General features: G+C 47.5%; 1 protein-coding gene across 9 annotated transcripts in view; it reads left to right on the top strand.

The window, feature by feature from the left end:
• SPICE1 (spindle and centriole associated protein 1) overlaps window positions 1-12,152 on the top strand; it is a 1,365,450-nt gene that overhangs the window by 1,029,982 nt on the left and 323,316 nt on the right. The gene's annotated exons all lie outside the window — the stretch shown is intronic.

The raw sequence follows: 12,152 nt of genomic DNA, 5'->3' as shown, positions 1-12,152 counted from the left end.
CTGGCCATCATGTTTTCCATGTCAGTACTGCACAGTTTTGAGGTAGGGCTCGGATGCATGGGTAAATACATCCCACAAGCCCCCCCTCTGGCGATGGCCATTCTATTTCACGAATGGGACTCGCAAGACCTGGGATGTTTCCTCATCTTCTTCCAATAGATGGCACAGTTCAGCATCTTTTTCTCCATCCGGTCGGATCGATCGGTTCTCCTCGCCGGTCCTGATGGGAAAATTGGGCGGTACCCCGGGCCCGTTGCGTCTCTGCTCCCGGTCCCCGGATCGTCCTCCTTGGCCCGTCTCAAGGTTTTCTTTCTCCTAGGACGACAAAGGAAGAGCGGCAATACCCATTCATAGACGTTTTTTCCACCACTGTTGAGATAGTGGGGCAGCATATGCATTTCATCATAACGAAACATTACATTCTTATTTTGAAAAAAGAACAGTATAACTAAGAGACAGTTTCATGCAAATCACAATATTTTAGAGACTAGATGTGCTATGTTTTATGGTTGGAACTGAATTAGTCTGAGACAGTACCCGCTAGGATTCCAGAGGATTCCTCCAGTTGTTGCAGAGTGTGCCTGGGATGGCAACATTTCAACTGGTTTATGTGGACCCACTTGTCTTCCCCCTCTGCCAAAGGACCTTTGGGGATGTGGATTTTGTAGGCCACAGGGGAGATCTTGTCGATGATCTCAAAGGGTCCCTTCCATGTAGGCAAAAATTTGCGCTGCTTGGCCTGGTTCCTTTGGAAGTTGTATAGATAGACCCGGTCTCCCACCTGATATTCCTTCCTGGAAGTTTTCAGGTCATAATGGGTCTTCATGCTGTCAGCTGATCTTTCTAGATTCCGCTGAGCGTAAGCAAAAGCATGTTGAAGGTGTTTCCTTAAATCCTCCACATACTCATGAGTAGTGGAGGCATTTATCAGTGTCTGCTCTTGGGTCCTGTAGAGCAAATGCTGCGGAAGCACCATCTTGCGTCCAGTCATCAACTCAAATGGTGACATTTTGGTTGCAGATGAAGGGGTAGATCTGATGGCCATTAGGACCAGAGGTAATCGGATATCCCAACTTGGCCCAGAATCTGCCACAAACTTCTTTAATATGCTCACAATGGTTCGGTTATATCTCTCTACTGCCCCAGAAGAAGCTGGCCTGTAAGCAATATGTAACTTTCTCTTGGCCCCCAGTATCTCCCACATCTTTGTCATCACTTCACTGGTGAAGTGGCTACCCCTGTCTGACTCAATCCTTTGAGGTAGACCAAAACGGGAAAAGATGTGGTTAATCATCAAGGCAGCTGCCGTTTCTGCCTTGCAGTTTGGGGCTGGGAGACATTCCACCCACTTGGTAAACAAGCATGTCACAGTCAACATGTACTTATTCCCCCTAGCAGAGCGAATCACGGGGCCTACAAAGTCGATTTGTAAATCTGACCATGGCAGTGTCATCCCCCGCTTTTGGAGAGGCGCACGGTGCGTGAGGGAGGATGGCTGAAATTGTGCACACACAAGACACCCCTTCAAGTATTGGTCGAGGTCCTGCCCCATGTGTGGCCAGTATGCAACCTCTCTTAAGATTTCCAATGTTGTGTGAAACCCCCTATGACCGGCGGTGGCCGCATCATGGGCGTGACTTAACATCAGGCTTCGGAATGAGGTAGGGACCACCCACTGATCGTGGCCAGCTTTGGATTTCCTTACCAGCAAACCGTCTTGGATTCGGAACATTTTTGGACATTTCATCAACACTCTTAGGTCCTCTTTCCCAATGTAATCGGTATCCGTCAGGGGAAAGTTCTCAGGGTCCTCAAGGTGCTGGTAAAACTTACCAATAATTGGATCCCCCTTCTGAGCGGTAATCAAATCAGCATCAGGGGTCTCCTTACTCCATTGTGCAATTGAAAGGTCGTTGTGAGCATTTGTCTGGGACCTAGTGATAGCAGTGACCTGGATTTCCCCCAACAGGGACTCAATCTCAATTAGATCCCCTTGGATGGCCCCGGTTTTGGCCAGCTGATCAGCTAAGTCATTTCCAGTTTTGTCTGGTCCCTCTACTTTGGAATGACCCTTGATCTTTTTCCAATAGATGGTCATCTCATTCGAGGTGACCAGATCATCAATGTTTTGGATCAACTTCCCATGTTTCAAGGGTTTGTTGTTAGCACATAACATGCCTCTGGTTTTCCAATTAACCAGGTGCTCCACGAACCCGTTCCGTACATAATCCGAATCTGTGATTATGACCAGTTCGCGGAGTTGATGCTGGACAGCAGTGAGGATGGCCTGATGCACAGCCATCAATTCTGCCACCTGACTACTTCGGGGACCAATTTTGTATCCAGCGGAGGGTTCTGGGGACTCATTCACCCATGCATTCCCTACGCCAGCCACCAGTTCTTTTTCCCCGTTGTTGTCAACATGGTAAGAGCATCCATCCACATACACAGTGGGCATTCCCTCACACTTGTCCTCTTCAAAGACTTTGTGTGGGGAATTAAGGTATGCCTCCATGTTGTCCTTGATTTTTAGACTTTCATCCTCGAGACAGTTTTCTCTGGCACAATCATGCAAGTCAGCCAGACCTTGCGCGAGGGGACTCTTCTTGTTTTGGCCATATCTCACCTCCACAGGAAAGCCTTGCATTGATAGAATCCAGGAAGTAATTCGGGAATTACTCACATTTCCGGCCCGGATTCTGTCACTTTGGAGATATTGCAGAGGCTGGTGTGGAGTCTCCACTATGATGTGTTCCCCCTGGATAAACGGGCGGTAATTCTTCAATGCCCACACCGTTGCCAGGAGTGCCTTCTCACAATCGTTGAATTTTTCCTCCACAGAGGATAAAGTTTTGCTCGCATAGGATATTACTTTATTGACCTTGTCATGCTTTTGGTATAATACTGCCGTCAAGCACGTATTAGAGAACCCCGTCTCCAGGAAGAACTCCTTGTTTCTGACAGGGTAAGCTAGGCAGGGCGCTTGTGAGAGGCTTCTTTTGAGTTGTCTTACTACTGCCTCGGCTTGTTCTGGACCCCATTCCCACTTGACCCCCCCCTTCAGGAGATGAATCAGGGGTCTGGTGATCTCTGCGTAGCCCTCAATGAACTTTCTGCTGTAATTAGTCAGTCCAAGGAGGCTCCTTAGTTCCCGCAGAGTTGTGGGGTCTTTCAGTTTCTGAAGTGCTTCCACTTTCTTTTCCTGGGGACAGAGACCCTGAGGAGTAATCTCATGCCCCAAGAAATTAACACAGGTTCTACACCACTGTGCTTTCTGAAAGGAAGGTTTTGCTCCGGCGGCCCTCAACTGGGTCAGAGCATAACGGATCTCCGCTATGTGTTCCTCCACAGATGAACTTTTGATGAGGACATCATCTACATAAGCCAGGTTACCCCTCGCACCCAGGTCGGGCATGGCCTTATGTAGGAAAATGTTAAATTCATTGCCGGAGTTGAGGTATCCGAAGGGAGTCCGGGTCCATGTGTACTGCTGGCCCCCAAAGGTAAAAGCCAGTTTGTATTGGTCCTCCCTGCTGACAGGCACAGTCCAGTATCCATTGGTCAGGTCTATTTCAGTGAATACCTGTGACCCCTGGATCTGGGCCAGCCCTTGGTCAATGTAGGGCAGAGGCCATCGGGAAGTATGGACCCGTTTGTTGAGCTCCCTGAGGTCGGCGCAGAGTCTCCACTGGCCATTTGGCTTTAATATTCCCAGCACCGGATTATTGAAGGTGCTGTGGACTGGACGGATTATTCCCCTGGACTCAAGGTTCTTAATTATTTCAGTAAGGGACTCCATGGATGCGAGAGGCAAACGATATTGCTTCACAAACACTGGAGTCATGCCAGGGTCCGTGGGGATTGTTGTTGTGTGGATGTCGGTGCGGCCGCAGTCATATGAGTCTACCGCAAAGAGATCTTGGAAATCCAAGAAAACTTGTTTCAACTTTTGCTTTTGTTCCAGAGTCACACAGGCATCAGCTAGGTTGACTCTCTCTTCCACCATCTGCCTGAAGCCTGGAAAGACTTCTGGTTTGGCTATTTCAGCGGCCTCCTCCAGCTGGGTGGAGAAGTCCCTGGTCAGAGTGCTGATTTGGACCGGAGGCTTCAGGTGGGAAAGGCAGCCCTCATGGACCTGGAAAATCACCTCATCCCTCCTGAAGTCACAAGTCACATCTTCCTTACCAGAGGGGCAGGAAGTGTACACCAGGAAGTTCCCCCCCATGCCGGGTAAAAATCCTGTCTGGTGTTGTATTGTCCTCACTGTCACTGTCAAAACAGTCCTTGGGGATTGGTCCTAACAGTTCATTTACTAAGTCGATGGAAAAATGTCAGTCATCAACCGCCATTCCAATAATTGTGCCTGCGGCTAGAGTAATACTCTTTAAGTCGCTGTTATCCACCTCTATTGGAATGGTGTCATGTTCTATGTTGACTAATGGAGTTGGGTTTACCCCTAACCCTTGCTGTTGGAGAGAAGCGTTTAGATGTATGTAAGCATCAGGGTTTTTCAAATGTTGTCCTCTTTTAACTTTCACTTCCAGGGAGAATTGTTGGGTCCTTTCTGGGATGGTGACTTCCTCTTTAATCTGAATTTCAACTGCATAAGGTAGCAATTGAGCTGACCTAAATGCTTTTTCTGGATCATCAAAGCCCATGGGATTATCCGCTAATCGGGACCAAGCTTTGAAGTTTATTAGGTCCAAACTAATGGCAAAGCGATTGAGAATGTCACTGCCTAAGTAAAAGGCGGCAGGGACGTCTCGCACGACCCAACAATTGTGGACTATGCTCTTGTTGCCAATGGAGATTTTGAGCGCACACCTGCTTGGCAGGAGATGTTTTGAATTGGGTGCTTCCAGGTCCATTTCCCATTTGTCTATCATTTTGAAGGTGGGAATGGCTGGATCTTTTGGGAGTTGGCGAAACATGGCTTCGCTGATGAAGCTCTTACCGTTGTTCACACACACTCGAGCGAGAACAGAGTCCTTCCCATCATTTAACTGGACAGGGATGAACAACTGCTCTCCAATTTGCTGAATCTCAGCCAGGCTCTGAGCTGATTTCACATCTTTCTGGACTATAGGAGTGGGAGTTTCTGATTGTGGATTAGTAAAGAATTTCAGGGTGTTTCCTTCCAGTGTGGAATACCACCTTAAACTGGAAGGAAGGTTGATTTTCAGAAATAGAGAGGACCCCCCATCACCAGTCTGTTGTCCTACTGCTATTACTGTCACGTCTGGAATCTGGTTGTTCTGGAAGTGAAATTCTACTTGGTCAGATTTTTGTTCAACCATGTGGCAGGTGCCGTTTAAACTAACATGGTTGACACTCTGTTTTAATTTTATTGGTCGGCTAGTCTGGGTCCAGAGGACCTTGTTTACGCAATCTATTAGGGGTGACAACCTTCTCAGGAGGTCATTCCCTAGTAAACAAGGGGTGCCCTCTGGAGTCACAACTATGACCGGGTGTTTCAACTTGTGTCGCCCAATTTTAATGTCCAAATCTGCCGTCCCCTCGACGGGAATTTCCTTCCCGTCAAAGTTCTGGAGTTGCCCAGGAAGAGAGGTGAGAGGAATTTGGTAATTCTCTCCCCTTCCTGCATTCAGTTCGTCAAAGGCCCTTCTGGACAGAAGGGTAGCTTGAGATCCAGTGTCCACCAGTGCCAAAATTGTACCCTGCCCCTGTACTTGTACCGGGGCATAGTATCTTCCCTCCTTCTCCTCAAGGGGGCACAGATAATGTACATTTTTGGACAACTGGTGGGCTAATTTTCTGGTTTTGGACATCGCTAGCGAAGAGATTTGGGCGGAATTCTGTGGAGAGCCTTGGGAATCTGAAAGAAAAAGTTGGCAACTGGAGATCAGAGCCATTGTGGGTTCCCCTGGCTCCGGTTTTAGGCCGCCCCCCCTTTTTGGAGGCAGTCACCAGGATGGGTTTGAACCATGGGATTTTCTTGCTGTTGGTTCTGGGATGAGATGGTGGGCGGCGGTAGCTCAGTCTCCACATCTCCCCAGTCTGGATTTGCATCCCTAGGGACCCATTTTTCTTTGGGAGGAGTTCCCCCCTCTCTGAAGGAGAAGATCCTTTTCCCAGGATCCCTCTCCCTCAAATTGGAAGATCTGTACCTCCTCCTCAAACTGAGTCTGTTTGGGTCTTTTGTTTCTCCTACCCCCCCTCTGCTCTTTAGGAGGCAGACTTTCAGGGGCAAGAGATTTTGTTTCCGGTTCCTGGGTTTCCAGGGGCTGTTTACAAGTGAGGAAGGAAGCTTCCTCCAAGGCTTTACACCCCCCTTCCCTTTGTGCCTCCTCCCTGGGAACCGGTGTGTTATCGGGGTGCTGCCCCCGTCATTGTTCTGGGGCACCAGGTCCAGAGTTGGGTGCGTTCTGCGCCGGCATGCCGTTCTGAGGGTTCTGCTGAGCCCTCAGTATGTGACCCAGATCCCGCGCCATGTTTTGAACCTGGCGCTCTAACTGGGAAACCCGCTCAGGCTGATACGGGGCCCTGTTTTCTCTCCTGGGCTGATCCCGGGAAGGGTAGCTGTCCCTTCTCTGGTAATACCCCGGATTGGGAAGATATGGGTACCCCTCCACCCTTGGCCTCCCCTCTCCCGGAGTAGGTTGTCTGGGCTCAGGGAATTGGGGAAAGAAGGATGGATGATTTTGGGGTTGGAAATTGGGTGGATACCTGGGGAAAAAGTTCTGCCCAGGATTTGGAGAATTTCTGCCCTCCTGTGGGAAGTTGGGAGGGAAGTTCCCTGGGTTAGGTGCTTGGCTGGATCCCCCCCCTTGGGCTGGAGGAGTCCACACATAACCCAGGATGGGTCGATTTCCCTTGTAACGGGGACTTACATAATCAGGAGAGCGAGGGACCCCATTTGTGGGGCTGCCTCCCTGGCTCCCTGTCTGTGACTGGCCCGAGGACCTTCTGGGCCTAGCATTATTAGGTGCAGGTAGGTTTTTAGGCCCCCCCATCTCCAAATCCAAAACGGGGGTGACCTTTACCTCTGCCACCTTGGCGGTTTCTGCACCTCATAGATCCGGGTAGCCTGTTCAATGACCCAGTCTAAAGATCTTTTCTCGTGAAAATCCCTCACGAGCTGGGTCATTATGTATTTGGGCAAGGCATGAAAAAATGTATTAATGAATTCTCTACTGTCTGTGCGCACCCTTCTGGTGGTCTGCGCAAAAGCACGTTTCAGTTCTTGCACAAATTCTTGTGGGGCCTGATCCTCCCCACATTGCAAATTGTAGGCTGCCTTGCGAGCCTCTTGAGGATTTCTGTGAACAGAAAAGTGTTTCAAGATGGCCGCCTTATAGGTGGACCATCTTAAATGATTTTGGTCCTCCAGCCCCGCAAAGAAACTGGAGTATTCCGGGGAGAAGGTCCACTTTACATATTGAATACAGCTTTGGCTGTCCTTCAAATGGAAAGTCTCCATCATTTGCTCAAACAACTCTAAGTGCTCCCAAACAGAATACTTAGGGTTCTTATGGTAAGGCGTGATGACGCTCCTGATCGCCTTAATCTGCTTGAAGGGGTCCTTAAGCAAGGCCCTTTTTGCCTTATTGGCCCTTTTGGTCCAGGTAACCCTGGTCCATTCATCTTCTGACTCAGAGGCACTGCTCCCAGAGGTTCCCGTCTGTTCTTCCAGGTTTTCCCGGATTCTGCGAGCCTGGGAATGGCTGGCAGAATGTGGGGACCTCGTCTCCTGTGTCCTGCGCAGTTCAGAGGAGTCTTCAGATTCCTCCTTGCTGCCAGGATTTGATGGGTACCCCCTCCACTGACCTAACTGGGCAGAGGTTTTCAGGATGCCCTTAATGGGCCTACTCTCCTGGGGTTCCCCATTAAGTTCCACTGTGCTTGGGTGCCCATACCCGGATGCCCGCCCCTCCATTCCTGGGTGGTACTGGCCTATGAGCCCCATGCTTCTGGCTGGATAGTAATCTGCCATCCCTGTGGCCCTGTGCTCACGTGCGCCAGGGGACATGGGGGTGGCAGAGTCCAGTGACTGAGAGGTATGAGGGCCTCTGGTACTAGGGCTCCTGAGGTTATGCTCCGGAGCTTCCCTTTCCCAGCGAACCTCATCTCTATCCGCCCCTGCTCCCTGTTGCAATGCAAGAGCCTGCATTTGTGCCTTCAGTTCCTCAGTTAAGGCCTTACTAGACTCTATCAGTCTCTCCTGCATCGCTACCTGTTGCTGGAGCCTATCATTGTGCTGGCAGAGAGCCTCATTCTCTCTCTGTGTTTCCTGATTGGTCCTGGAGCACTGGGCCAGTCTTTGCTGCAGGAGGGTTACCTCCTGAGCTGTGTCCCTATTGGCCTGCTCCTTTCTTGCTAGAGCATCCTCCACCCTCCTGGTGTGCTCTAACAAGTTCTGGTGTTCTTTTTGGAGGTCACCCAGTCCCTGGTGGGCCAGGTGATTTTCTTCCATTTTTCTTTTTAAATGGCAGACTTCCTGGCCTAAGGCGTCTCTTTCCTGACTAAGAGCCTGTATTTGTGCCGCCAGGTCGTCCCTCTGCCTTTGAAAGGCACCAGCTTTCTGGCGTTCTTCATCAAACTCTGCCTGGGTATCCAGGTCTTTCGAAATCAGCTTGTTGCTCTCTACCTTCACTCTATCTAGATGACTTTGCAGGGTGGCTACCTGCTCCGTGCATGCCCTGTTAAAGTCTAATTGTTGCTCCAGCTTGTTCTGGCTCTGCAGTAAGGAGTCCAAACTCTCGGTGCTCCTTCTGCAGGGCCAGAAATCTAGTATCCTGGTCAGCCTTTTCCTGTTGCAGTATATCCATGTCCTCTTTTATTTTAATGATATACTGCCTACTGTCATTTTCTGACTCCTGGCTCCTGAGCAGTCTCTGCTCAGAAGAGTCCAGCTCAGATTGGGCCTTCTGTAATGCCAGCAGTTGCCTACTCGCCAGATCTTGGCCTTCAGCACATTTGTCCTGCATGGCTCCCATATGTAAATATAAATATGCCGCTACCCTGGCAATCTTGTTGTGCTCATCCTTGGCCTTAGAGGACATATATAGTTCACTCAGGGCCACATGTAAGGGACCCTGGTCTCTCCATATATCTGACCCTGTTTCAGTGACCTGTCGCGTGATGGCCTGCAACCAGGCATCCTGGCCCTGTTCAGTCCATTCACCTCTCACAAATAGTTTATGTAAGAGGTGCTCTCTGGCTATTTTCATGTCTACTAAGGTCGTCATTCTAGAGATTGGTCTCTGTCCTGACTTACAGAAGTTTGTATTTTATTTTTGCAAAACAGACCTTTTCCTAAGAGCGTTCCTTTGAGGAGTGCTTTACAGCGTAACACAGCGTGGTGATCCGACCGGATATGTGTATCTGGTCAGCTGGCATGCTGTATTAATCTGCACAAATGGTAGATCTAACCCAAACGTCCGGCACGAGCCCCCAATTTGTAAGAGGATTCAATTCAACACTACAGCTAAGTCAACGCCTAGTCTATAATACTGAATGAAAACCCTTATTGATATATCTTTATGTCCAGTTCATGCGTTCTGGATGACTACCCCTATATAACACCCCTCCCTTGGAATCCCCCTGACCCCACTGAGCCAAGAAGTAGTTCTGTTTTGCAAGTTAAAAGGTTTAATTGATAATTTAAACAATATATATATATATATATATATCACGCTTTATAATAAATTAATAATTGAATATCACACTTAATCTGATATGATAAAGATTAACAACAGAGAATCTGGCACTAGCACACTTCTTGATAATCACTAAGGAGTTGACATGAAATGGATAAGATAGCAACAATACTTTTATGGTTTCCAATGGATGCAATGTGGAATGAAATGCAGTACAGAAAATAACTTGATAGGATTTCAGCAAAAGACAATGTAATCACTTTCTTGGACAATTCACCCCCCCCCCCCTTCCTTTATGCAATGCAAGGAAATGGAAGGAAAGCACACAGTTCTCAGAAATGCAATTAAATGTGATTCAGTTAACCCCAGCAAGCATGGACTACAGAAGTTGGAAACACAGGCAAAATGCTTTGATATGTGCTGGCAATGGAGTGAAAATATGTTAAAATGCTTTTAATTCCCTCTAGAGGTTCAGGGTGAGTGGTATCTAGTTAATATTAGTCCAGGCTCACACTAGCAATGATTCAGGGATAATTTTTATGAGGCAAACGATTTTTTTCAGAGGAAAGCAAAAGCAGCTATCTTTTTGCAAGTGGAGAAATTTTCAAATCGCGGCAAAATCGCGAATGCGTTTTCCGCGATTGCGGCAAAACTATAGGGAATTGGAATGCGGTTCTAGGTTCGTTGAAAAGCTATGATTCTCAGCTTTCAGAGGAAAGTTACTGCAAGTCTCAAACGGTCACGGAGATATGAGCGATTAAATAAAGGTCGTTTTTCAGATTTAAAATTTTAAAGTTCAAAAAGACAAGTGCAGCTTGCAACTAGAAAATGACAAGTGACAGCTTTACAAATGACAGGTGACAGTTAGGAGACAGTTCTACTTAGATTAAAATAGGATTGAATTATATTATTTTAACTAAGAGATTGGTTCTGCACAGTTTTCTAGGTACTCACACTATATTCTTGAGTGAAATGGGCCTTGCCACGGATCTTGTCAGGTTTTAGACTGGACTCTGGTCTCTGCACTTCACAGTGATCTGGGTCAGCTCTCTCTGGTTCTGCTAACAGGTCAGCTCTACTCTGCTGGTCTGGTCTGGGTCTCTGAAGGTTGATGGAGGTAAAGTATGGATTTTCCCGGCAGAGCTTCCAGCTGCAAATGGATTTGAAGGTCCCTATCTGTCCTGTCTCTCTGCTTTTATGTGTTTTTAAAATGGGGACGATTGTAGCAGTCCTCCAAGAGTGTGAAATTTGGTTGAGTGTGTTTAACAAGGCTATGATCTGGCACATAAAATTTGCCCAGGCTGGTGGGTCTTGTTTGAGGACAGCGTTGCAAATGCCGTCGGGACCAGGCGCTCTTTAGGCGTTTACATTTTTGATCATGCGGATGAATTCGTCCTATTCTGCTTTTACTTGCCATTTTGGTTTGTTCTGGGTTGTTTTGTTGAGGTCTTTAGTTGGTCGGGCCCCATAGATGTAAGAGAAGTGTGTAATCCATTTTTCTTGTGAGACATTAGCCGTCCATTTGTGATGTTTTTGCGAGTTATCGTTGCGCAAATTCCAGAGTTCTCTCGTGTTGTGTGATTTATACGTTTTCATTATGTTTTCCGCATCAGCTTGTTGGAGGATCTTTTGTTGGGATTTTCGCCAATTGGAGTATGCTTGTTTCAGATTTTTTATTTCTGCTGTGTTTTCTGCGTATTTTGATTTCTTCAAGTGGCGTATGGATTTTGTGAGGCACTTTTTCTTGTCGGCTGTTTCCTGGTTGTATATATGTTGATGGGTTTTCTGTGGTTTGTTGAAAGGGTATTAGGATCCATTCATAGTTCAATTTGTCAGCATCTCTGAGTGGAAGCTTGCAGCATGTTTGGTAGATGTGCCATCTCTGGCTGTGGGATGCGTAGTCTGGTCGTGGTGCCAGCGAGTACGAGTGGACATGGTGATGTGGTTTTTATCTGTTGCAGTCGTCCACGAGAGTGTACAGTTAGTTGGTTATGGTCACTTTTGTCTGATGGTATCGTTTGTGCTTTCAGAACAGATGCATGCAGGTTGTGCGATAGGAATTTTTAGTCAATGATGGCAGTTGAAGTTCCTCTGGACCATGTTGGCGTGTAGTTTGTAGAGTTGTTCATTGCATGATCGAGGAGGATGAGGTTGCGAGTAGTCATTTGTTTCATCCATATTTTCGATTGTGGTGATAAGTGTGTTCGGCTTCGGAGAGTGCCGTCCTGCGTGAATAGGTTGATGTTCAGGTCTCCACATATTATTATTTCTGCTGATAATTGATTTGTGATGATTCTATCAATTGATATGAAGACTCCATCAATGAAGTATTCAGTTGTGATTGCTGTGGGATTCCAGTATAAGTTCAGTATTAGTTGTTAATTCGTGGTTTTCTTTGGTTGTATGTTGCTCTGTGCTAGTTATTGTTGTAATTTGGATCCAAGATTTGATGTTTTCAGTGGTGGATTCAGTCCATTGCGGATTAATCTTGATCGGGGTGAGGAGGCCTGATGCTGGTCTGCCTTGCTTTTT

This window comes from Ambystoma mexicanum, chromosome 7p (genome assembly GCF_040938575.1).
Source record: "Ambystoma mexicanum isolate Mex_15411 chromosome 7p, UKY_AmexF1_1, whole genome shotgun sequence".
Lineage (NCBI taxonomy): Eukaryota > Metazoa > Chordata > Amphibia > Caudata > Ambystomatidae > Ambystoma > Ambystoma mexicanum.
This window is presented reverse-complemented; position numbering and strand designations above follow the sequence as displayed.